The following is a 27043-nucleotide window of genomic DNA, read 5'->3' as shown; positions in this document are numbered from 1 at the left end:
TATGTGAAAGTACAGACACATTACACCTACAGTTACTCAGGTTAACTACATGTTAGAAAAAGTACCATGTAATGGATAATTAGGGAGTTTTTCTTTCTTTTCAGATTTTTTATTTGAATTAGAAACAAGATTGCTTTACATGCCAATCCCAGTTCTCTTCTCCTCCTGGCCTCCCCTACCCCCCAACTAAAACCCTACCTATCACATATCCTTTCTTCTATTCTTCCCCTGACTCAACCTTTCTGCCCCTCATGACCTCTGCATCCTTCCTCTTCTTCCCTTCTCATTCTTGTAGCTTCCTCTACCCTCTTCCTGTGCTCTCAATTTGCTCAGGGGATCTTGACCCTTTCCCTTCTCCAGGGGACCATGTATGTCTCTCTTAGGCTCCTCCTTGTTTACTAGCTTCTTGAAGATGTTTTTAAGGTCATTCTCTTCTGCTTCATTTGCATTGTGATGTTCAGGTCTTGCTGGTGTATGGTTCCTAGTCTCTGGTGGTGTCATATTGGGTTTTCTGTTGTTGAATGTGCTTTTACATTGATCTTTTATCATCCTTTCTTCTGGTGAGTGTAGCAGGAGTCTCTTCCTCTCCTGGTGGGTATGGGACCAAGGTTCCCTTCTGGTAGATGCAAACAGTTCCAATACTCTGATGTCTGTCCTCTTGTGGATGGAGGCAGAACTGCCACCGGGGTCTTGGCTTTGTCCGGGTGTGTCAGGTCCCACTGCCGATCTTGAATCTGGTGAGCAAACCCTTGGTGTCAGATGCCTCCCAGCAGGGCCGCTTACCCGGAATTGGAAAAATCTCCTCACACTTTCATATCAAACATTTTGTCCACTGAGCACCTCCCCAAGTCCCATTTCCTTAAAAAATTATCTATTTATGGTGTATACTGTGTTCTGTATGCCTGCACACCAGAAGACGGCACCAGATCTCATTATAGATGGTTGTGAGCCACCATGTGGTTACTGGGAATTGAACTGAGGACCTATGGAAGAGCAGTTAATGCTCTTAACCTCAGAGTCATCTCCTTTTCTTAAAGGGACAGTCATCTCATTATTGTGGCACAGATTCAAATAATCTAAACTTCCTTTCCCCCAAAGGTCCCACCACCACATGCCAAAGCACGAATGGTTAGGACTTTAACATGGATCTGGGAGATGTAGGCAAATCTGGGGAACAGATTTCTGAGTGATGCAGGCTAAGCAGGAGGTAAAAAGTGTGGACTCAAGAAGAAGCTGGAGGCCAGAAGTGGAAAGCCCTGATCTTTTGGTCTGTAGCAGAGGGCTGGTGGGGTGCTGGTTTTACAGGTGGTCACTTTGGCAGGTGGATTTGAAGCTGGAAACCAACTCGAAGGGAGCTTGTGGGAAGCATCAGTGGAGAAGCCAGTTTTGGTGCTCTGCCGGCTGGGGTCTTGCTGGGGCAGGAGCAGGAGGCTATGTTGGGTGACTGCAGACCTGGACACATCACTCACTTGCATCCTGAGGGGCAGGGCGCATTGGCCTTAGTAGGGAACTCAGTGCCTCTCTTCCGTATTTTCTCTAGTTCTCCTGCCCTCAGCAGCTGGGTCTTCTGGCCTCTGAAGTTTACTTGGGGTATATCAAAACTGCTCTCTCTGGAGCTACTGTATCTGGCCACCTCCCTCTGAGGTCCTTGGGTAGGATCATGTCAAGGCTTCTTCTCTTCTACCCCAACCCCTCTAAGCAAGAGTCCTCCCTCCCTCCCACAGGGCTTCCCACTCTCCCTGCTTATCACAGCACTCGGAGCCCAAAGGGGGCAGATGGCAGCACTAGATTGAAATGTCATGCAGTTCTCTCTTTTGGGTGACATGTTTTCCCCTTCACCGGACCCTTTGCAGTTTATTGACAGCCATTTTCGGGCTCTCTAGGGATGTGCCAACCCTGATTCTACAAGCCTCTTGTCACACTCAGCCTGTCTTTCTGTCAAGATGCCATTCCCTGGCTACTGGGAAGGCCCTGGAATGGGCAGCCTTGGTGTTTTAGTGTGGCCTTCCGGTTTCACTTCTAGTTTTGTCTGTGTAGCAAATCGGAACTAGCTTATCTTTCTCTTTCTCCCATAGCACTTCCCAGGATGCCCACTTGGGGGCGACATCCCCCTGTGTGCGGATTGGTTTGTCTCTGACTCAAACATTAGCTCTCTCTCTCCATTCCCCTTACCTCTCTCCACCTTCCCCCCTCTCTTTCTCCCTCTTTCCCTTCTTCCCTTCCATTCTTTCTTTGGCCTGTTTTGTGCTTGGCATTTGTGCTTTGGTATTCATTTAAACAAATGGATGGGATGGAGAGGAAGAAACCAAACACTTCAGAACCAACAATGTCAACAGTGAGGACTCCCCAGAGGCTCAGGACCACAGGCTCCGAGACATGGCGAGGGGTATGCTATTTGCAAAGGAACATGGGTTTCACTGTGACATTGATGTATACAGTTTCCCTCAGCTGTGTTCTTACCTTGCACCCTCTCATCTTCCCACCCAAACAGAACACTTCTACTCTATCTTTCTTTAAATCTAGGTTCCAATAAAGACAGAAAACTACACACATATTTGTCTTTCGGCACCTAGCATACTCATATAATACGGCCTCCATTTTTAGCAACTGGCAGAATTGCAGTTTTCCTTGTGGCTGAATAAGACTCCCTATGTATATGTACGTCATTTCCTTTATCCATTCAAATGTTGATGGGCACCTGAGCCTGGGGGGACCAGAGCAGTGTCAGGGACCCAAATGTAGGAGGCTGTGAGAGACATCAGAGGACTTTCTGGGCCCCTTCACATCATGATAAGCGGAAGATTTCTTCTTGCTCAATGATGTTACTTCCTAGCCTCCGGGTCCTGTGAGTACATTGCACGGCAAGAAGGATTTTGCAGAAGACATTAAATCAAAGGTCTTGGCACTGGAGAGATGGCAACATTAAATTAAAGGTCTTGGAACTGGAGAGATGGCTAGAGATTAGGAACACTTCAGTTCCCAGCACCCACATTGTGGTCCACAACTATCTATAACTTCAGTCCCAGTGGATCCAATGCCTTCTTTTGACCTCTGTGGACACCAGGCACACGCGTGGTCCACAGACATACGTGTGGGCAAAGCACCCATACATAAAATTAATAAAAGTTTTGAGATGGGGGCAGATCCTGACTTATGACCTTGGATGAATGGGATCTCTACAAAGGAAAGACAGGAAAGGCAAAGAGGAGGTGTGGTCAGGGTTGGCATCTTCCTGGGAGAAGACTATGGGATTCAGGGCATGCAGCCCCCAAACATGGCGCTGTTGACATTTGAGAAATAGAAGAAACAGGAATGTGGATGTCACTCAGAGCAGGTCATGGAATCTTCATTCTAGAAGTGCAGTCACTGTCTGCCCTTATGTTTGAAGACAGCTGAGCAGATACCATCTAAGGAGAATCTGAACAGATAGAGGCCTCGCTAGCCCCAGCCAGGAAGACACAAGGTCCCCATGTCCCTTTGGTTCTTCATTTCTAAGGCTCTTGTACTGCTTAAAACTCATAGCACATTTGTATGCGTGTCTCTTGTCAAGCTGTCTTTTATTGTGGGAACCTGTATTCATTACCTTTTCATTGTTGTGACAAAATAATTGTGAATAACTTAAAGGAGTGTGTTGGTCCTTGTGACCTGTCTGTGCTCTAATCAAACACTGTGATCAAAAGCAACGGATAGAAGGAAGAGTTTATTTGGTTTACACTATCAGATTAGGAGGCCATAATGTCAAAAGACATGGCAGCATGTGGCCAGAGCAGTAAATTGGGTGATTGCATTTTGTTGCACAGTAAGACATGAGAGCAAACAGAAGTAGGGCAAAGCTATCAGTTCTCAAATCTGCCCCTAGTCACATACTGCCTTCAGCAAGGCTTCACATACTTCAAATCCAGGAATCTTCTCAAACAGTGCCACCAACTGGGGACCAATTGTTCCTGTGGCTCCCAAATGGGGAGCATGAGTGACTGGGAATGTTTCGTATTTAGACCACTATAGGAACAGAGCCAGTAAACTCTCTCTCTCTCTCTTTCTCTCTCCTTGCCCCCCTCATGTGTGTTATAAAAGAGGATTTAATGGAGAGGCTTACACAATAGGGGCCAGGTAGTCCAATAATGACTGTCTGCATGCCATCCAAGAAACTGGATAACTCAGAAGTCCCTGCATGGTTCTGAAGACCCAGAAGCTTTCTAGAGAGTGTCTGGTGAGTCCAGGCTGAAGGGCCAAAGACTCTGCAATCTGACCCTCATTGAATGATGATGGCAGAGCCTCACATGCACTCATCCAGAAATAAAGGGGCTTGAGTGTGTGCGTGCCCATTGCCTTCTGCCTGTGCTGCCAACCTGTTGGAAGGCATAGCTCACATTCAGGGTGAGCTTTTCTTTCCCAATCACTGCTCTACCTGTCAGTCATCTCTGGAAAGCCCAGATATCTCATACTCCAGTCAAGTTGAAAAACTGAGACCAGCCATCACCAGAAGGAAAGATCAATTTTAGTTCACGTCCCAGAAGATTTGGTCCATGATAACTTGTCTCTGTGCTTCGGGTCCTTGGTGAGGCAGAGCATCATAGTGGCAGGAGTGGGTGGAGGAATAGGCTGGTTACTTCAAGGTAGACAGGAAGCAGAGGGAATAAATGAGGGACCGGGGGCCAGGTACAACCTACAAATATGCCTCCCTGGGCCTACTTCCTCCAGTGAGACCACATCTTCCACAGTTCACTAAAATAGTCCACTTGAATTCTGAGACTAAACCATCCTCTAGTTGAGAAACCTCCTGTCCTCTCACTTGTCCTGATGGACAGACACACCCAGAAGTGTGCTTTACTTATCTCCTAGGTCTCTCAAGTCAAGAAGTTGACAGTCAAGATGAACGCTTACATGCCTCAGCCAGGAACCAAGCAATATGTGAGAAAAGATACACCCCCTCGCCCCCAGCCACATGCAAGAACACGAATGTGGGAAGCTTCTAGAACTTAAGAAAGAAAAAAGACATGGGTTCTATCCTAGAGATCCCAGAAGGTGCTAACTTTACAGACAAACTTTTAGGTCAATAAAATCTAGTTTGGAGTTTTGGTTTCTAGAAGCATAGAGTAATAAACACACATTGCTTTAAGCCATGATGCTCACAATCACTTGTTAGGACAGCAAGAGCAAATTCACACAAGCATTTCCTTGAAGGAACCTGGACCTTTGGGACTCTTGACTGCTCCACCAGCCTCTCATTCCCCACATAGGTCAAGACTGTCCACCACCCCCATCCCCAGAAGCAAGACAGACGTGGGCTTAGAGTGAGCCCCATTGCTGAGGTGCAGAGGCTTGCAGACTTTAGTTGCATGAACAGTGGAGCTTGTCGTGAGGGCAAGGGTTTAATTTTAGAAGAAAACACATTACTGGAAAGTAGTGTCATGGATCTGTGCGGATCAGTGAGCCTGGAGAGTAACACCTCCTGAGGTAATCACTGAGGGCTCCTAGGGCTTCTGTGACAATGGCATGACTTACAACAATAGAGTGTCATCCCTCAAGTGTGGTGGACAGGCTCCCCTCTCTGCACTGGGCCCTACTCCTTCCAAAGGATTCAAAGGAGAATCCTCCCTGCCTTTTGGCTCAGGGCTGCCTCTCTCTGGTGCCTCCTTTCATGTTCACATGGTCTTCTTCCCCATACCACGTGTGGCTCTGTGTCCCCCATGTCTTTCTTGTGTGTGTTATGTTGTATGTACTTGTTAGTGTAGGTGTGTGTATGTATGTGTGTGGAGGTCAGAGGTCAGGTGTCCTTCCTCATTTGTTCTCCACTTGGTTTTGAGACAAGGTCTGTCACTGAAGATGAAGAGCACAGATTTGGCCAGACTGGCTGGCCAATGAGCTTCAAGGAACCTCATATCTCTATCTCTAAGAACTGGGTGACAGGCGCAGGACACTGCACCTGCATTTTTATGTGGGTGTTGGAGATCTGAACTTAGGTCTTAATGCTTGCACAGCAGGCACTCTACCCACAAAGGCATCTCCTTGGCCTTCCATCCGGGTTCTAGAAGACCAGCTATTGGAGGAGGAGCCTGTCCTAATCCAGAGTGGCTTCATCTTGCTTTCAGTCACATGTCTCTCAAGGAAGAGCCATCCTGAGCTGTGTTGGAGGTTTTCTGTCCTGCCTGTCAGTTCCCATAACCACTTATACAATGACACTCCACTCTAAGGTTTAATATTAATATAATTGTTTTGCCAATTGCTCAGACTTCTTACTGGCTAGCTCTACTTATAAATGAACCCATTTGTAATAGTTTATATTTTACCATGAAAGCTCGTGGCTTGTTACCTCACAGTTTGCTTTCCTAGCAGCTACATGGCATCTCCTCAACTTTGCCCTCTTTCTTTCCATAACTCTGTTTAGATTTCCCATCTAGCTATATTTTGCCTGGCCATTGGTCAAATCAACTTTGTTTATCAACCAATAAAAGCAACACATATTCGCAGCATACAGAAGGACATCCCACATTTCTGAGCTATGTGTCTCTGGGTGATTTTACCACCTTATGTGAGCCCTTTAGTGTCCTCACCATAGCACTCTGGCAATGACATCACTGATCCTATAGGATCTGGACACATATGGTCTATGTATGGGGTCCCTTGGTGACAGAAGTGCCATCATGTGGTAAAGCTGATTACATCTGCCAATACCTCGTTTCCAAAATGATCACATTCTGAAGTAGGCATGGGTTTTCAGGGGATTCTAACTAGGCAGCCCTTTGTCAGCACTCTTGGGGGTAGACAAGAAGTTGTTCTCGTCTTCACCTTATGGTGGAAACTGTGGCTCAGAGGCCCTTACCGTAGACCTTGCCTGAGCCACGGAACCATCCATCCACTTAACAAACAAGGGCCGGGTGTGAGGACACACCCTTTGATCACAGTGCTCAGGAGGTGAAAGCAGGATGGTTGTGAGACCAAGGCCAGCCTGGGCTATATGGCGAGACCCCTTCTCAAAACAAAACAACTCCTTCAAAACATTCAACAAACAAATAATGCCAGTGGGTGACAGATGGGATCCCTGTCTAGAGGTTCCCAGACAGATGCAGAGTCTGTGTTACTTCTGATGGACGGGACTAAACAGAGAAGCAAGCTCTGGGTGAGGAGCCCTGTGACAGAGGACGGCAGGAAGAGCTGGTGTGTAGCTTAGCTTGGGTAGGGCCGTGGGTTCTATATGCAGCAATAAAGTAATACATACAGTGAATTAAATATAAAATAAATAACAAAATAAAATAAAATAGGGTGTGACAAAAGGACTCATCTGAGTTGAGGCTGTGTGTCAGTGACACAGCCTCGTGGATGAACATCTGTGGAATAGCCCCTCAGACAGAAAACAGCCAAGCCAGTTGCAGCTTACAGTTAATCCTTTATATTCCATGTTCAATTTTTTGGTTGCCTCCTCTCTCTTCCAGGCCTTGTTGACTTTTGCCCTTCTTCAAGAAATTACTGAGCTGTATCTTGCCTGGCTTGCCATGTGCCTCCAGTCTGAGGAGGGTCCCTGGCGGCGGCCTGTAGTGCAAAATAGTGGCCACAAGGTGGCGGTGGTTTTATAATCAGTAGGCTGCCGCCTTGGAGTGTCCTTGAAAGTTTGGGAACTTGGTACTCAGGAGCAGTGTGCAGAGTCTTTGTGGGTTTGGCTCTGAACAGGCAGGGTTAAGAGGGTGGAATCATAGTGAGCCTTCTCTCTCAAAGAGTGCTAAGCAAGTGGCCCAAGGTGACATAGCTGGGTGGTGCCTGGTATCCCTGTCCCTTTGCCACCACTCTGGTGATTGATGGAACTGATGGAATGCAGAGGGCAGGATGTGAGAGGAGCCAAGAGCACTGGACTAGGAGTCTGAGGACAGTTTGAGCAGTGGGTTCAGAAGGACAGTCTGTGCCTGTTGCTGGGGTAGAGCCTCAATGTTCTCATCTATGAAATGGGAGCACTCTCTTGGCTTTCCGAGGTCAGCAGAAATGCTGGACTCTCTCCAAAGCATTGGCTCAGTGAGGCCACTTCATCTTGGCTCCACTCTGGAAGTTTAATGACTGGAGTTGAAGGCAGACTGGCACCCGGATGTGCAATGGCGTTTGGGCTTCGCAGCAGGCTCCGGTTTCGAGGGCCTTGAGCTTTTTTTTTAAAAAAAAAAAAAAACAATACTTAATTCATTTACTCTGCTATTGACAATTTTGGGGAGGCTAAGAGATGGCTCTGTGGGTTAAGTGCCTGCCACACAAGCTTTAGGACCTGAGGCTGGATCCCCAGCACCCACATAAAGGCTGGACTTAGTGGTGATGTCAGTGACCCCATTGTCAAAGGCCCTGGGGTAAACATAGGCAGATACCCAGAGCTCATTGACCAGCCAACTTCACCAGTTGGTGGGGTCCAGGTTTAGTATGTGCACCCATGTCCACAGGTATGTACACACGGGAACATAGCGCACGCGCGCACGCACGCACGCACGCACGCACGCACACACGCACGCACGCACACACACACACACCCATACACACACGAGGTCAGGAGGAAGGAGTTAGTACATCCATAAGGTTGTGTGACCACCAACACTATCCGGTTCCAGAACATTCTTATTATCCCGCAAAGAAACCCCATATGCATAAGCAGCCATCTCCCATTCCCTTCTGTCCTGCAGCCCTTGGTAGTCACCCCTGTTTTCTGTCTCTTCAGATTCACCTTTTTCTGGCTATTTCATATGAACTCCATCCAGCACAGTTGTTATGACTGGCTTTGTTTCCTGAGTGAATGTTTTCAGGAGCACCCACTAAGTAGCACAGCCTGTTGGTCCTTTGATGGCTGTGTGCTGTTTCACTGTATGGCTTGTGATGACGTTTTATTTATCCATTTGATGATGGACATGTATTTTCTCTGTGTTTGCCTGTTGTCACTAGTGCTTTAGGGAACATTCTTGTACAAGTCTGTGTGCGGTTATATATTTGTATTTCTTGTGCAATTATGAGAGAGTATAACTACCAGGGCAGAAGGCACCTGCGTTCCTTCTGGGGAAATGACAATAATTCCACAGACTCAGCTCTGCCTTTGTTGGGGAGAGTGGCCTCAGGTCCCTGAAAAAAAGTTTCCTCTTTTTGTAAGACAAGAATCATTATGATGTCAGCTTTGTTGGGCTCTTACAACAGGAGCAAGGTCGCAGAGGCTAACCCCTTGCAAGGTCCCTGGCACCATTTCAAGCCCTTAATAAATGTTCGTTCTTACTCATATTTACTTACATGTTTACTTATTTATGAGAAGAATGCAGCCCAAAATACACACAGTGCTCGCCGGGAAGAGCAACAATAAAAATAGGCTCAGAAGATCGATGGGGATGTGAATAGCAGCTTCTGGCGTCCAGGCGTGGACTCTGCCAATGTCTATACAGCAAGTGTTTCTGCACAGGCCATGATGGTTCACCCTGAGTCTGAGGGGGTAGAGAGATGGTTAGAAGCTCAGCAGGTTCCCGGAGGTGTTGGCTCCCTGCAGCAGCACTCTGCACTTTGCCACCTTTGTGTTTAGTTTGCTTCTGAGGTAGATGGTCTGAGGACATGGTTAGTAGGCATGGGTGCTGCGGTTGTTGGAGCCAGGATTCCTGATTGCTGCCTAATGTCCTTGGGTAATGATGCTTCCCTCCTCTCACCCTCTCACCTCTGTCTTCCCCTTCTTCTCTCTTCCGTTTTCTCTGACCCCCTTTCCGTCTCCTCCCCTTCCTTCCTCCCATTGCCTCATTTTTCTCAAGTCTCATGTAGCCCAAGCTAGCCTCAAACTCACTGTGCAGCTGAGGCTGATCCTGAACTCCTGATTTTTTTTAAACCTAAGCAAATTGGATTTACAGATGTGCCCCCATGGCACTCATGGGCTATATCTATCTATCTATCTATCTATCTATCTATCTATCTATCTATCTATCTATCTCTATCATCAACTATTCAAGATGTTGTAGCCATGGCTATGCTGAACTCACTCTGAAGACAGGCTGGCCTTGAACTTGGAGATCCCACTGCCTCTGCCTCGAGTGCTGCGTCCCAAGTGCTGTCTTCCAAGTGTGCCGCCTCTGTCTGGCTCCTTGGCTATTTTCAGAGCACTAACTAGCTAGACAAGACACTTCTGTCAACGTGTAATCAGAAAGTAATCATGGATTAATCCAGTGACTGGCACTGTGCCCATTGCATTATTTGCATGCTGTGGTGTGGAGATGGCTTGGATGTGTCCCTCATGTGTTAATATGTTGACATTTGATCCCTATTGTGAAGCAAGAGGAGGGTAGACATCTAAGATGAGTCCATTAGTCACTTTATTATTTCTGTGACAAAGCACCCAACAAAGGCAACTCAAGGGAGGGTTTATTTTTGCCTAGGGTTTGTCACTGTGGGGAAGGTGTGGTGAAGTGGTACAGGTGGCCGAGGTGCAGACAGCCCAAGTTGGAAGCAGGGGTGGGTAAAACCTTCAAAGCCCCACCCTTAGTGCCTACTTCCTGTCTCTGGGCCTCACCTTCTAAAGCGCTCCACAAACTGGGGACCCACTGTTAAAAACAGGGGCCTGTGGGGACATTTCCCAGTCAAACCATCACACTGGCTGTGGTGCTTACAGGCGGGGCCTTTGGGAAGTGATCAGGCTTAGACGCTGTCATGGGTTAGGGCTCATGATTCAATATTGATGGTGGGGGGCACCCTGTAATGCTCTGACCAGCTTGGGACTCTGCCAACACAAGGCCACCATCACCACATGAATGGAAAGCAGTTGGTTACCCCATTTGGTTGCCACTATTTCACCAGTGTATGTGTCTGGCCTGCAGTTTGGTATGGGGGTAATCTAAAGCCAATTAAAAATGAATTAAAAGAATCCAAGTTCTGGGGTTATACTACACTCTATGTGGTGCCGGGGACCAAGCTTGGGGCTTTGTGCATGCCAGGCAGATGCTGTCCAACTGGCCAACACTGTCAGCCCTATAAATCTGTGGGTCTGTGTGGTGTGTGCATGTGTGTATGCCAGAGGTCAAAGTTGGGTGTACTTTTCAAATGCTTAATTAAAAATTTTTCTACTTAATTGAAGTTTTTTTCCTACATTCTGTACATGGAGGAAGTAAATACATGTGGAGGTCAGAGGTCAGAGGTCAGAGGACAACTTGCAAGTGTTTTTTTTTTTTTTTTTTTCTCCTTTCAACATTCAGGTCTTGGGAATTGAACCCAGGTCATCAGTCTTGACAAGTATCTTTACCTGTAGAGGCATCTCACTGGACCTCCATTTCAGGTTTTTAGAAAGGATCTTTCACTGAACCATCAGCTCACTGGTTTGTCTAGACTTGTTTTTTTATGTGAGCACTGGGATCTGAACTCAGTTCTTTTTTATTTATTTATTTTTTAATTTTTTTTTATTTTATTAGTTGAAATTAGGAACAAGCTTGATTCACATGTCAATCCCTTCTCCCCCTCCTTCCCCTTCCCCCCAACAGCCCACCTGCCCCTAGCCATCCCCCCTCCACTCCCCAGGCAGGGTAAGGCCCTCAAAAGGGGCTCCCCAAAGTCTACCATATCATCCTGGGCCAGGCATAGGCCCTTCCCCATGTGTCCAGGCCAAGAGAGCATCCCTTCACATGGGATGGGCTCTCAAAATCCCTTTTTTTTAATTTAAGACCTTACATATTTAATACACTGAACTCAGTTCTTAATGCTTTCTCAGTCATTGCCCCAGAGTCATGATTTCAATATGAAACAGGGTTTTCCTGAATTTGTGACGTTTCAGGTGACGCTGTGGTGCAGCGAGTGTTGGTGGACTAAAACCTTCGTTTTTGGTTTGTTTTAGTTTTTTCAAGACAGGGTCTCTCTGATTAGCCTTGGCTGTTCTAGGACTCCCTCTGGAGACCAGGCTGTCCTCAAACTCACAGAGATCCGCCTGGCTCTGCCTCCTGAGTGCTGGGATTAAAGGCATGCGCCTCCACTTTTTATGCGGGTGCAGTGGTATCAGCTGGATAAGTTCCCAGGAATGAGGTGGCAGCTGAGGTATGAATAGTATACTATATGCAGTTTCCACAGATACCCCCCCCGAGTCTCCATGCGATGTTGTTGATGTGTTTCCTCACCGTGACCATACCCACACGCTGGTAAAGTTTCCACCAGCTGTTTCCCAGGTCTTTTCTCAGAAACTGAGTGGTATGTTTGCAAACCCAAGCCTCATTTCCATTTCCTTCTCTGCCAGCTCTGCCCACTTATGCCTATTTTTCTTTTGGTCTGAACTACTGCTCATCTCATTTTGCTTGGACAAACACTTTATAAACAACAGGTAAGCTCTTTGTCTCAGATTTTCAGACACACGATCTTTCTTTGTCAGGTTGATAGCTGAAGAACACTGTCACCTTGGGTTCTCATCCTTAGGTGGTGCTGAGCATCTTGCCTCTGAATCCCCTTGGGAAGCAGCTGGGAGATGATTGTGGGTGATAGCATTTAGTATGCAATGAGGACCCTTGGAGTTCTCAACACCCACATCAAAATCCAGGCAGAATCAATCACATGTGCCCGAAACCACAGCTTTGCTGGGTGGAATTGGGCAGATCCTGGGTGCTTGATGTCAGGACAGCCTGGCTGAAACAGTAAGCTTCAAGGGTCCCGTTCAGTGACAGGCCAAGGCAGTAAAGCAGACAGTGAAAAAGGACACTCACCTTCCTCATGTGGCTTTGGTATATGAAGCACCCACACCTGCACACTCATGTGTCACATACAGACACACAGACTCTCTCTCTCTCTCTCTCTCTCTCTCTCTCTCTCTCTCTGTCTCTCTCTCTCTCTCTCTCTCTCTCTCTCACACACACACACACACACACACACACACACACACACTTGCAGTGGATTCTGTTGCTGTAGCTACCATGGTTCCACAATTATGGTTCTGCATCTTCAGGTCTACCCAACGGTGCATGGCATGGCCTTTTTTTCCCTCATTGTCACCTGAACAATAATGTGCAATAGCTATTTACATATTGACTTACAGTATTAGGTTGCTGTGGAACAAACTTTGTACACAGTAAATATGTATTACTCTCATTGGTTAATAAAGAGCTGACTGGCCTATAGCTGGGCAGGAGAGCCAGACCAGGAAAATTTCTGGGAAGAAGGGTAGAGTCAGAAAAGTCGCTGAGAGATACAGAGAGAAGCAAGATGAACGTGCCATATGGCAGAGGGTAGATAAGAAATATGGGTTAATTTAAAATGTAAGAGTTAGCTAGTAACAAGCCTGAGCTATGGGCTGAGCATTTATAATTAATATTACATCTCTGAGTGGTTGTTTGGGAGCAGCTGCCCAGACACAGAGAAACTCCACCTACATCAGGTAATAGATGTCATCTCAAGAGGATGGGGGATGCTGTGGCTACATGCAAACACTGTGAGGGATTTGGGAAATATGGTGACCTCAGGGCTTAGGTGTGACCTACGTATTCCTTTTCTGAACAAGGGATCACAGGAATTTGCTGATACAGGACCCCTCTCTGATGATTTTAGTGTGGAAGGCAGAAGCCCCTTGAGAGCACAGTGAGGAGGGTTGTTCCAGGAAGGATGGATCGCTTCCTCTCTGTCAGCCCCCCGAGGAGTTTGCAGATGGAGCTCCTTAAGAGCTGGTAGGCTCATATCTGGTGGCCATGGCATCTAGTTGATACTCCAGTGGGCACATGGTTGAGAAGCCTGCCCTGGGTTCCCAGGCTGAGATGCAGGGAGCACAGAGAGGAGGGAGAGGAGGAACTCAAAGGGACAAACCACTAGGAAACTTTATTAAGGAAAAGGTCCCCTTACTCCTCCACGACCCAGGAAGCAAAGCCCTGGGTAGATTACTTTGTGTGTGGTGAGAATGTGGGTGTACACACTCACATGTGCATATAGAGATCAGAGGTTGATGGCAGTTGTCTTCCTCAACTGCTCTCCACTTGAGTGAGACAGAGATCTCACTGAACCTGGCACTCACCGGTGGGATTGACTGGCTGGCCTGTGGGCACCAGGGACCCTCCTGCTCTGCTTCCCTAATACATGTAGATCAGAAAGGAGAGCTGTGAGCCTTTCTTGGAATCCTAGCACCAGGAAGGCTGAGGCAGAAGAATTATGAATTTGAGGTCACTCTGGGCTATACTGCAGGATTCTGTCTCCAAACCAAAAGGATCTCCACCCCATAACCAAACTCAAATAACTTGGAAGTGTAGTGAGCCTGCAGTTGTGAGTGGTTATCGCTGAGAGGGCTGTGGGCTGTGTGCAGTTAGCCCTCCAAATTAATTTCCATGGAGAACACACATTCATTAAATATTGTACCAGTTAGGGACCACTCTGGAGACACAAGTCACAGCAGTAATTTGAGCTGGGAAAACATTATAAAGAATTAACCAGGTGGAGTGATTAAATGATAAGAGACAAAGAAAAACTTTGGCTGCTAGTGGAGCAGATTGGAGGAACAGTTACTACAGAGTGACCCAGGGGACCCACATGTGACAGCTAGCAAATGAACACATAGTAGGGAGTTTCAAGTGGCATCCATTCAGCTGCTGTGAAATCAGTAAGGCAAAAAAAAAAAATCTCAAAAATACTACAAACAGAACCACCTGGGATTCAGCAGTTCCACTTGTGGGGACTCAAAAGAAAGGAGATTCAAACAGTGTTTGTACACCTGAGCTCAGCACTGCTTCCAGAGCCAATGGGGAAATGACCCAAGTGTCTAGACAAACAAATTATGGCACCACATACAGAAGAATAGTATTTAGGACCCCAAAAGGGAAGAGATTCTGACATATGCCATAGCTTAGTACTATACTAAATGAAATAAGCCATGTGCCATGTGCAAAGGAGAACCCCCACCCCCAGATTAGTCAGGTTTGTACAACAAAAGGTAGAATGGTGATTGCCAGGGCTGGAGGATGGGCAAATGGGGAGTTAGTTAATGGATATAGGGATTCAGTTTGGGAGGGGAAACAAATTCTAGAGTTGGGTGACAGTGATGGGCCACATAAAGATGGGGGCTGAACATCTTTACAGTTGAAAATGGTTAATTCAGGAAATTGCATGCGATGCCTATGGATACATCAAGAGAATGAATAGGCTGGGCCTGGTGCTGCAGGTAGCTGAGGCAGGAGGATTGCAAGGCCAAAGCCCACTGGGTTTACAGAGTAAGTTCAAGGTCAGTTTGAGCAACTTTGTGAGCATGTTTCAAAATAAGAGTGAGAAGAGGGCTGGGATCTGGGGAGACAGCTCACTTGGTAAAGTCCTGAACCTGCAAGCCTGTGGACCTGAGTTCAAATCCTCAGTACTACACAGTACGCTGGGTGTGGAGGCCCAGGCCTATGGTTCTACTGCTGGGGAAGCTGACGCAGGAAAGCCGGTTCAATGACAGATCCAAGATTAAAAATAAAGAGGAGACTGACAGAAGGAAACACCACATGGCCTCCACATGCTCGCTCACACACATGTGTGCGCTCACACTTTCACACGTGAGCATGTACTCACTCATGCAACCCACAACAAATAAACAATGAATGGAAAAGCTTGGGGATGCTGCTCAGGGATACAGCAAGAGTGAGTTTCTTGGTTGAGTCTGCAGTGCTTCGGGAAATGCCTTCTGTAGCCCAGCTGCCCTCCACTCAGCAAGGCAGGCCTGAAATCATGGTGCCAGCTGGGTCGAATTCTCACGGGGAATCACTGTTGGCTGACACCCCCGGCCCCGGCCCCGTGGAACTCAGGTTTGGGTTTCCTAGCCACCTAGTTATCTTTGGCAACCCCTGTTCATGTCACGAGGTCTCTTCATCTTTCGGTCAGATCTTTGTCTTCAGTCTCCACCGGTTCAGTATCTTAAGAGATGGTGTTAAAGGACTCACCTGATTTGGGAACTCCAGGATTTTAAGCGTGTGACACCTGGGATGTGGGGTGTGGTTTGGGGTGCCCGGGGTGCCTGGAGGCTATTTAATTTGGATTTAGACTGTGGTTCAGTGCACCAGGGCAGGTAAGTAGAAAACAATCCAGGGCAGTGCTGCCGAGGCTGCCCACGAAGCCTTTCCCCGTGACTAGTGACCTTCCAGGAGAATCCCCTGCAGGCTGCCATGCTTTGGGGGCAAGCAGCTAGCCCTGAAAGAGGGAAGAGCAGCCACTGTCCTTCGCGGCGTCCATCCAGCGCCCTCTTCAGGAAATCTCTAAGCATTGCATTATTTGCCAAGGAGCTCTCTACAGGGTGCAGCCCCAGCACACAGCCAGCAGAGAGCAGAGTGAGATTTCCAGACTGCTCCTCGCCCAGTTTGTAGCACTGCACTGAAACGCTGAGGAAGAAAAGTTGGCGTTATTGAAATCCAGGTACTGTGACTAGCCTCAGATGGCCATTTAAGTTCAAGTGAATTAAAATTACATAACCCTGAAAATTCGGAGCTCAGGAGGAGGAGATGGCTCAGCGCCATCCTGGCAACCGGAGTTAGATCCACAGGACACGAAAAGAGAGAACCAGGACCGGCTCCTGCAAGCTGCAAGCTACAAGCTGTCCTTTGGACTTTCACACTCATGTGTAGACACACAAATGAACAAACACATGTATAATCAATTCTGAGGTCTGCCTAATGGTGCAGGTCTATAACCCCAGCTGCTTGGAACTTGAGGCAGGAGGATCTCAAGTTCACATCCATTTCAAGGGTAGCTTGGGCAACTTATCAAGACCCGTCTCAGAAAAATGAGGACTGGGGCTGTAGCTGTAGCTCAGTGATAGATCCCTCTCCCAACACTCGAGAGGCCCTGGGTTCAACTCCCAGCACTAGAAAAGAGAACACCCTGTTCCTCACGAGTGTTTACCACCTTACAGCTAATGGGTGGACAGTGAAGACCTGGAACACTGACTTCTAGAAACTTCTATGGGGAGAGATCTAAGCTCACTGGGCGTCTGGGAGATTGTGAGTTGCTGACACTGAGAAAGATGCAGGCCCTTGGGAGGAGTTAAATTAAGTCTAATCTGGGCATCATATAATATGTATATTATATGAATACACACACACTCACACTCACACACACACACACATATAATGTCTGTATAAATACACAAACATATACATACAGGATATCAGGTTAATCTTGAACTCTCTATGTAGCCCAGGTTGCTCTGGAACTCACAACCTCTCTTCCAGCCTCTCAAGTGCTGGGACCACAGACCTGAGTTGTCACAGAAGCCAGGGTAGTTTGTAAGCTAAGGTGTTGCCTGGTTGAGGTTTTAGAAGGATTTATCTGGGTGCTGAGTGAGAATGCTTTGTAAGAAGGCAGAAAAGAGAAGCAGGAGTAAGAGACTGGATAGGCTGGCTGGAGGGTTCCTGAAGAGATGCAGATGGCTGGCCTGATGCCACAGCTGGGGACAGTTAAATGGTAAAATGGACAAAGGCTACTGGTGAATAGCAGAGGATAGGGAGGAATGGAGTGGCTGTGAAAGTGGCCTCAGTGACCTTTGCTGAGTACAACTGATTTGGGAGCAAACTTCTCTGCAGACCACAGGAGGGGGTCTTAGTTTTTCCTCTTATTTTGGAATCTCCTGGGAAACAATGAAATACATACATGGTCAATCCCTAATCCTTGAGCAGCTAATAAAAATTGGTTTGGGGTAGGGCCTGGCTGTCTGTATCATGTAATTGTAACATGCATTCAAGATTCAAGATTGAGAATCACCCCCTCCCCTCCTCCTCCTTCTTTTTTCGAGACAGGGTTTCTCTGTGTAGCCCGGGCTATCCTGGAACTCTGTAGACCAGGCTGGCCTGGAACTCACAGAGATCTGCCTGCTTCTGCCTCCCAAGTGCTGGGATTAAAGGTGTGCGCCACGACTCCCTGCTTGCAGGACTGATCTTTACACAGGAACTTTACAACAGCATGTTGGGACAGACTGTTCCTGTTCTATTGCATTTAGATCCTTGGCTGAAGATCTACTGATTGCTTTTTGATGTCAGCCGAACCATGTGTGTCTCTAGTGTCAAACGGCAGCTGATCACCCTCACTTGATAGGGAAACCAACCCTCACTGGCTAGCTCTGGCCTGAGTTTACAAGCTGCTCCAGACCTGGGCCATGTTTTCAAGCCTCTCTTGCAAGGTAACATTCCCAGGACTCTTGAAGCTAACACACATGGCTTATATGTATTTGCTTCCTGACCTCCACCCTGGGCCAACTGCAGCCAAACCCAGCCCCGAGAGAAGTGGAAACCCAAACCTGCTTTCATGTGAATTTCAAGACCGTGGAAGATCCGGAGTGTGGGGGTGGAACCCTTTTGTGACTTCAAACAGGTTGTTAATGACCTTGACTTGGTCCCACGTGATGCTTTTAAGTGCCCAGATTCTGCTCAGGGAGGATGGAGTGGGCAGTTTGGTTTGAGGCCGGAGCAGGACGTGAATGAGGTTTTATAGATCCACATCTCTGGATGCTGTGAGCTCATCCTTGGGCTGAGGAGGCCAATGTGGTGGGGCAGAGGGTGAACGTGGCCAGATTCCAGCAGCATGGGGGATGTCTTGTTGTTTGAGTTCATTTGTGACTCAAAAGCATTGGCATGTGGTAAAGTAGGGTTTGTGGCTTTTTCTTCTGGAATGTTCTCTCTCAGCACCACCTTTTCAATCATTTGTTCAAGGTCGGTGTCTGTATAGTATAATTTGTTATGTAAACTGGGATGCACAGTGCATCTATTGGAACAGCAGGTGCACACAGAAAGTTTGTTGGGTAGAAACAGCTAGGTCATAGTAGAAAGATGCTTGTGAAAGGATGTCAGAAGAAGGTGTGTGACAGCTGGAGGGATGGATCAGCTGGTAAAGCACTTGCTCTGTAAGCAGGAGGGACTGAGTTCAGATCCTCCGCACCATGTAAAACACTGGGCGTGGTTATGGGTGATCTTGTAACTCCAGTGCAGAGACAGGTAGATCCTGGGCACTCTCTGGGCATCCTGCCTCATTGAAAACAGTGAGCTATTGGTTGGTTCAGCAAGTGACTCCACATTAAGGCAATATGGTGGAGAGTGATAGAGCAGGACATCTGATGCTCTTGTCTGGTCTGGACACACGTGCAAGTGCACACGCATGCGCACGCAAACACACACACACACACACACACACACACACACACACACACACACACCATATGCATGCACAGAAATAAAAAATAGTTTAGGTGGAGCACAATGGAGGAAGGCATCTGATGTTGATCTCTGACCTACACGTGCACATTCACATACATGCTTGTGTACCTGCACACAGGAGCACAAACACATACACAAGTTGCCACAAAAAGAAGGTGCATGTATATAAGAAGCTTGGAGAGAGGTACATACAAAGATGGAGGCTTCTGACCTGCACTGGCTGCTATTCTAAACCCTGTGCTCCTAGTGGTAGGATCCAGCCTCCCCTTTGCTGTAAACAGCCTTCCCCCTTTCTTTGAGCTAAAATGAAGGTATTGTAGGTCCGTGTCCCTAGGATGAGGTCCAAAACAGAATCCATGTTTGTGCCTTTCTTAGTTTCTAATGACTGAATTCCTTGGCTTGTGGCCCCTCCCTATGCAGACAGTGATAACTCTTCTGACTTTGTATCAGCCTGAACTCAGTTTCCTGCTTCCATCTTTCACATTTCTGGACTGTGGTGGGAGGAACACATCCTCCACCCAGGTGGCCTGTGATAACCATCTACGTTAGCCTGGCCTGTACATATGTTTCTTAATTTCTGATAGACTAGCATTCTGGTAAGCTAACCCATAGTAAATTGAAAATATAATTAGCTACAGATGTGTATTAATATATCCAAGCTACTGAATATCATAGCTCAGACCAGTTTACTTTAAACATGATCCAAGCATAGCCTACAATCAAGCAATATCCTCTACCATAAAATAATAGAGAGACTGTCTTGTGTAATTTATTGCATACCGTACTTAAACACAAAGGCTGTGTGAATATGCTTTCATGCCATCATTGAACTGTTATAACCTGGACACCATCTATCTGTATTATCTGTATACTAATTAAAGGGGAAACCTACCTCCATTCATTGTTTTCACTGTTGAGGGGTCAAGGTGCCTGCAGAGGTGGTTGGGTGGGTTAGAAGAGAGAACATAATGTGAAGCCTTAGTTGAGCCTGACAGACAGCTCTGTCATCTCACAATGATGATTTCATATTCTGGCTGGAAGTCCTTGGTTGTAGGCAGTTAGGGATGCTTTGGCTCTAGGAAAATTGGCTACTGACTCACAGTGGCTTCTATAACTTAAAGAGTTTGTGTGCTTAGTTCTGAAGGCAGCCAGTTCTCCATCTTAGCTTGGTTCCCTTCACTTTTTCTTTTCTTTCCCCCTTTTTTATTTAAATTAGAAACAATCTTATTTTATATATCAATCCCAGTTCCCTCTCCCTCCCATTCTCCCATGTCTCCACCGACCCCCATCCCATCCCTCTTCTGATTCATAGAGAGGTGAGGCCTTCTATGGGGGGAATCATAAAAGTCTGTCACATCATTTGGGGCAGGGCTTAGGCCCTCCCCCATGTGTCTAGGCTGAGAGAGTATCCCTCTATGTGGAATGGGCTCCCAATGTCCATTCATACACTAGGTATAAATGCCGTTCCATTACTAGGGGCCCCATAGACTGCCCAGGCCTCATAATTGATACCCATGTGCAGGGGGCCTGGTTCCATCCTATGTTGGTTTCCCAGCTGTCAGTCTGGGGTCCATGATCTCCCCCTTGTTCAGGTCAGCTGTTTCTATGGGTTTCTCCAGCATGGTCTTGACCTCTTTGTTCATCACTCCGCCCTCTCTACAACTGGATTCTGGGAATTCAGCTCATAGCTTAGCTGTGGGTCTCTGCTTCTGTTTCCATCAACTACTGGATGAAGGCTCTATGATGGCATATTAGGTAGCCATCAACCTCATTATAGGGAAAGGGCAATTAAGGTAGCCTCTCCCCTATGGCTTAGATTCTTAGCTGGGGTCATCCTAGTATATCTCTGGACATTTCCCTAGTGCTAGATTTCTCTTTAAACCTATAATGGCTCCCTCTATTAAGGTATCTTTTTTCTTGCTCTCCTCTATTCTTCTCCCGACTCAATCTTCCTGCTCCTTCATGTCTTCCTTCTCACTACTCTTCTCCCCTTCTCTTTCTTCTAACTCCCTCTCCCCTCCCCCATGCTCCCAATTTGCTAAGGAGATCTTGTCCCTTTCTGTTTCTCCAGGGGACCATGTGTGACTCTCTTCTAATTGCTTGTGGCCTTGTGGTCAAAGGATGGGTGTCTTTGTTCCAGGCATCATGCTTATTTTCAAATTCAAAAAAGGAGGGTGGGAAGGATGGTAACAACTACATCTATTCCATACATTTACTCATTTGTTTATCTATCATCAGAAATGTAAAGCCTCTCTCAGAATTACCTCTCCCCATAGGAATTTACCTGTGTATTATGGTGTCTGTTTCTAAGGACAGCATAGCTGTAAGGAAGACTAGAAAAGTAAATATTGGTTTTCATTCCTTTTGGACATAGGCAGTGAGGGAGAAAGTGGGGTGGAAAGAGAACTGGGCTTCTAAGCAATTGTAATTATCATGATGATGTTGTCCTTATTTCTTGCTCTGGTCATCTCTGTAGTTGTAGTTTCTCACCAGGACCACCAGCCTGCAAATAATGACATGGAGACTTATGATTAATTATGAAGGCTTGGCCTTAGCTTAGCCTTTTCCCAACTAGCTCTTATAACTCAAATTAACCTGCTTCTACTAATCTACATTATGTCATGTAGCTTTACCTGTCCTCAGTACAGCATGTCCCACTTGTTCTGAGTCTGCTGGTGAAATTCAAGTGCCTAGATTTCACCTCCTTTTCCTCTCTCTCCCTGGAAATCCTGTCTATCCTCTCCAGCCTACCTAATTGCCCATCCAGATTTTTATTACACCAGTCCCAGCAAATCTTCACACAGTGCACAAATATTTCTCAACATTTCCCCTTTTGTCTAAGTAAAAAGGAAAGGTTTTTAACTCTAACGTAGTAAAACTACATGCAATAAGAGCAATTATCAGGTAAGAATAACATTCACTGAGCTCCCCCAAGTCTTCCCTACTGTACAGATCTCTCATGTCTGCTTTAGGTGATTTCTTCATTATTTTCTTATATTTCTATATGTCTGCTTTAGGTGATTTCATCATTTTCTTATATTTCTATATGTGAAGTGTAATTGACTTTTGTTAACTAATGTTCTTTTTCCCCTTTTGGAGGCGCAATCATGTTCCTTTTTAAGCCTTACTGCGAAAGCGATGCCATAAGATAAAAAGCATTAATGAGATGAAACTATAACACAGATAACTCCCCTCTCCTGCTCCTGTCCTTTGTCCAATACTCTGAGAAGACATGAAGGTGCTGCAGGTACATTGCAGGAAACACTTCAGGCATGTCAGTGGGTCACGCTGTACACTGACTTCAGCAGTGGGTGACCAAACATGTCGTTTTGTCTTCTTCAGCTGCTAGAAACAAAAAGTATTTAAGCCCACTGACATCTTGTCCCACAGAACTTCATGGGAGGTTCTTGTTGTGAATGTTCAGTTTCAGAAGCAGCCACAGCAGCAGAACCAACAGCCTTTTCATCTTCTTGGAGAGAAGTGTGGTTGATGTACTGTTGGGCCAGTCCACTTCTAACCCTGACTTGGTGACATTCTGTGTCTTTATAAAACATAGTCATCATTAGGACAAAAGAAGAAAAGCTGGAAAAAAGAGAGAAAACAAGCAGACTTGAACACTGAAGCAACCTCAGACAGCTCTTTATTTTGATGATGTATTTTTTGTAAGGAAAATAAATATTCATATGATCAGGAATATATATAACTAAATAAAATCAAGAAAAAATAACAGTATGCATTTAAAAAGAATTATGAAATTATCAGTGCTTACAATGGGGCTAAGGGAAGTACTGAAATATAGCAGAACATAGGAAATTGTCCCACTGTAAATGTTCACAAGTGGCTGTGTTTTAAATAAACAGGATTATTACAGATGAGCCTCAGAAAGGTAAGCAGAGCTTTGGCTTCCAGGCTTTGTGTCATGGATATGAAAAGAAATACAGCAATCACAGGTCACTAGACACCAGACCCCAAACCTCGGACATTTGATGCATCTTGTTTTAAAAGTAGGCCTTGTTTTTCAGCTTTCTCGAAGTTCTATGTGAAGATTGGTAAATCAGTTTTTAGTTGTTTTATTAATAAAATGTAATTTGGATATCTTGAGTTGATGGTTTTGTGATTCAGTTGGGTAAACAATCTTTGTCATAGATGTTATTTATAAAAATTAAAAAACTTATATTCTAAAAAAAGAATAATATTCACAATGTCCAGTCTATTTGTACTTGGCAAATTTGGAGAAATTACTCTACTATCTATCCTGTCATGATGAATCCAAAGTTTTGTACCTACACGACCTTCTATCATAACTTGTATTAAAAAAAGCCAACTTCCCAAACCATAGAAATAACAGAGACATTAGGCTGTCTGGACAGTCACCCAAAGTTCCTCTGCAATGTTGGGATACCCATCTTTGGCCTACAGGCCTGGAATATCTGACAGACTTTTCTGCCAAGCAGGATTTTTGAAGGACTGTCCTACTTTGTCTTGGTAAAGTTCAGCAGGTACCTTCTCTTGTGTCCTGCTTGTCCAGTTTGGACAGCATACTGTCAGCAGCCAAGGCAACGGCAGTTTCTTGCTCAGCAGCTAAATTTGTCACAATGAAAGCAAACTCCATATGGAGGTTTTTCAGTGTCCATCATCCATGTTTTAAGTAATAGGGTGCTGTCAGGAGCAGATGTGTCTCACTGCCATGAAAAGCCTTATGTAATTAAAATATCTTAAATGCCACATTCTGTAGGTCTCTGAAGTGTTTGAAGACCATCTATCTAAAATATATGTTTGAGTTTGAAAACATATCTACATGACTACAAGTTTGATTGTTATATGACTAACTACTAACGTGTTTTTTTAATTATCCTAAATAGTTTGTAATAATAATTTCAAGGACTAGAAATTTACATTACATTGTTAAGTGAGTTGCACAGGTACGATACCTTAAACAAGAGTAGTATATATAATAAAGCAAAAATAACCTTCAATCTGTATCAATATAAAAATATCTTAAACAAGAGTAGAAACATATATAGATTATATTTTAACAAAAATAATCTTAAATTTGTATCAATATACAAAAATCCATACCAATGTAAAATATTTGAGATTAATAGTTGCTTTTTAGTTTAAGGTAGATTCAACAATCTACTCTTTTATCCTATCATTCCTATATCCCCCCATCCCCTTTTTCTTTTCAGAAAGAGATCCTTGAATCTAACCTTCGTTGCTTGGTTTTTCTTATTTTTGTTTTTACTTGGTTTTTTCGAGACATGGTTTCTCTGTGTAGCTTTGGAGCCTATCATGGCACTCACTCTGTAGACCAGGCTGGCCTTGAACTCACAGAGATCCACCTGTCTCTGCCTTCTGAGTGCTGAGATTAAAGGTGTGTGACACCACTGTCCAGCTAGTTTTTTTTTTTTTCTGACCACAACCAGTAACAACTTGTAACGAACTCCCCCCTAAACAATTACAAATATCCACTGAATGACCAGAAACCAATGCCACCGCTTTGGAATTTGGACTTCATGTTCTCTAGACTGCTTACTGTTGTCTGGGGACAACATCTTTAGGGAACCCTGAGAAATTGGGATAATGATCAAGTCCTGGGAGAGCTAGCTGTATCATTTTTTTTTGCTTAGCATCTGTGTAATGAGAAAGTGTAGAGTTTATCTGCAGTTCTGACTGGATAGTCTTTAAGGCTGGGCCATCTCAGCTAGCAGATTTGAAGTTTTTCTAGATGTAGAATTTTGAGGAAAACTTTAACAGAGGCATTCTGAGAGGCTGGATCACTTGGGCTACTTGTTTTCATTGGTGTCTGGTATTTTTTTCTGAAAACACACAGACTTTTAAAGGTAACATATATATCTGCATTAACAAAAGTATGGGATGTGTGTTGTGCACAAGTCAGCTAAAGATGATTTTCTGTTTTATGAGCAGATAAAAGGCATCATTCAACTTTATAAGTCCATTTGGACTGCATAACCAAAATGTAATATAACTCTCCATCCATGTTATATGAAAGGATGGCATGTAATAATAACTCATGAGGACTCTGTAGCCAACAATATTTATCATGTCTCATCCAGTCTCAGAGCTGTTCCCATGTCAAGGGAACATATATGTCACCTGTCTGGTAGTCTTTCTTGGTTTTCTTCCTAATGTCTGTAGTCAAGATCCTCAGGAGGTCAGATCTGATCTTGATTAACTTTGAAAGAATTCACAGCTTTTCATTTCCCGTGGAAACAAAAGCATAACCTTTCCCCCAATGCAACATATTTTCTGACTTCCATTTTAACTTGCTTTTATTAATCTATGCTGTGCCATGTGGCTTTTAACTTTCCTCAGTACAGCATGTTTGACTTGCTTAGAGTCTTCTGGTGAAATTCAAATACCTAGATTCCTCCTCTTCTTCCTTTCTGTCCCTCGAAATTTCACCCATCCTTTCCTGCCTAGCTATTGGCCATTCAGCTTTTTATTATACCAACCACAGCAACACATCTTCACACAGTGTACAAATATTCTACAATGCATCTCCCTTGCCTATGGTTTCACAGATTGAAAGTACAATCAAGTTCCTGAGGTCACATCATTCTATTTCCATATGCTACTGCCCCTGACCTCTAATCAGTAGTAATGATTTTGTTTATTGACTATAATCTTCATAGCGTGAAATGCACTGATCTTGAAGATCAAGTTTGATTTTTAAAAATATTTTATTTTTGTTTTTAGTTGTGTGTGTGTGTGTGTGTGTGTGTGTGTGTGTGTGTGTGTGTGTGTGTGTGTGTGTGTTTGTTCATGCATGTGGGTTTGTGCATGTGTGAACAGTGCCCATGGATGCCAGAAGGGGGCACTGGGTCCCCTGGAGCTGGAGTTACAGGTGGTTGTGAGTCACCTGATATGGGTCCTGTGAACCAAACCCAGGTCTTCTGTGAGGGCAGCCAGCTCTTAACTGCTGAATTATCTCTCCAACCCCCTCAAGTTAGATTATTTTTTAATGAAGCAGAGTTGGGTTTATTAAAAGACATTTTTAATATAGATTTTAAACGAGCATTTGGAGAAGGAGAGAGGTACTTAGGAAGGAGGCACGGGATACCAGAGAACACAGGTGTGGGCTTCTCTAAGAGACTTGCCCCTCTGAGATCATTTGACAAAAATAGATACTATGTACCCATCACCTAGATTAAAATCTACATTTTCATCAGTCCAGGAAATTCTCCTGTGGACTTTCCCACTCAAACCCTCCCTGCTACTCACCTCTGAGGTAAACACTGATTTCCATCTCTGTGCCTTGTTTTACATTTTAAAGGAATTGGATGTAAATGAAATCATCTATCATTTACGATTCTTACGATCCTTCTGCTTCCTCTTCTGTGATGTTCCCTAAGCACTGGAGGGGATAATGCAGGTGTCCCCTTTAGGGCTGATCACTCAACATCACTTATTCTCAGCATTCTGGCCTGTTATGAGTCTCCACATTAACTAGTGCCTACTGCTAAAAGAGGCTTCTCTGGCCAGGGCTGAGAGCTACACTGGTCTCTGGTGTAAATAGGGGCACGTAGACTTTATGCCTGATTAGCAAAACATCATGGTAGATTCTGTACCAGCAATAATGCCCCCTTGAGTCCCACCCCAGAGATTCTCAAGGAGAAAGTTGGCAGGCAGGCTGAGCCCTGGGTGCTAGTATACTTTTCAGGTGACTGTGATGTACATTGAGGGTTGAGATCCCAGCATGGAATCCATCGTGAACACACCTGAAGGTTAAAATGCAAACTGGCATCTGAAACACCTGGGGTGGGAACCCCTGAGTGGCAGCATCTCTGACCAATTCCCAGTGGGTACTGATGCTGCTGATCTGTGGACCTCATGATGTGGAGCAATACTTTTGAAAGAGAACCTGTAAATATGGATTTTAACATGAGGACTCATCTAATTAGCAAGGAACTCAG

Source organism: Cricetulus griseus, chromosome 3 (genome assembly GCF_003668045.3).
Source record: "Cricetulus griseus strain 17A/GY chromosome 3, alternate assembly CriGri-PICRH-1.0, whole genome shotgun sequence".
NCBI classification, from domain to species: Eukaryota; Metazoa; Chordata; class Mammalia; order Rodentia; family Cricetidae; genus Cricetulus; species Cricetulus griseus.
This window is presented reverse-complemented; position numbering follows the sequence as displayed.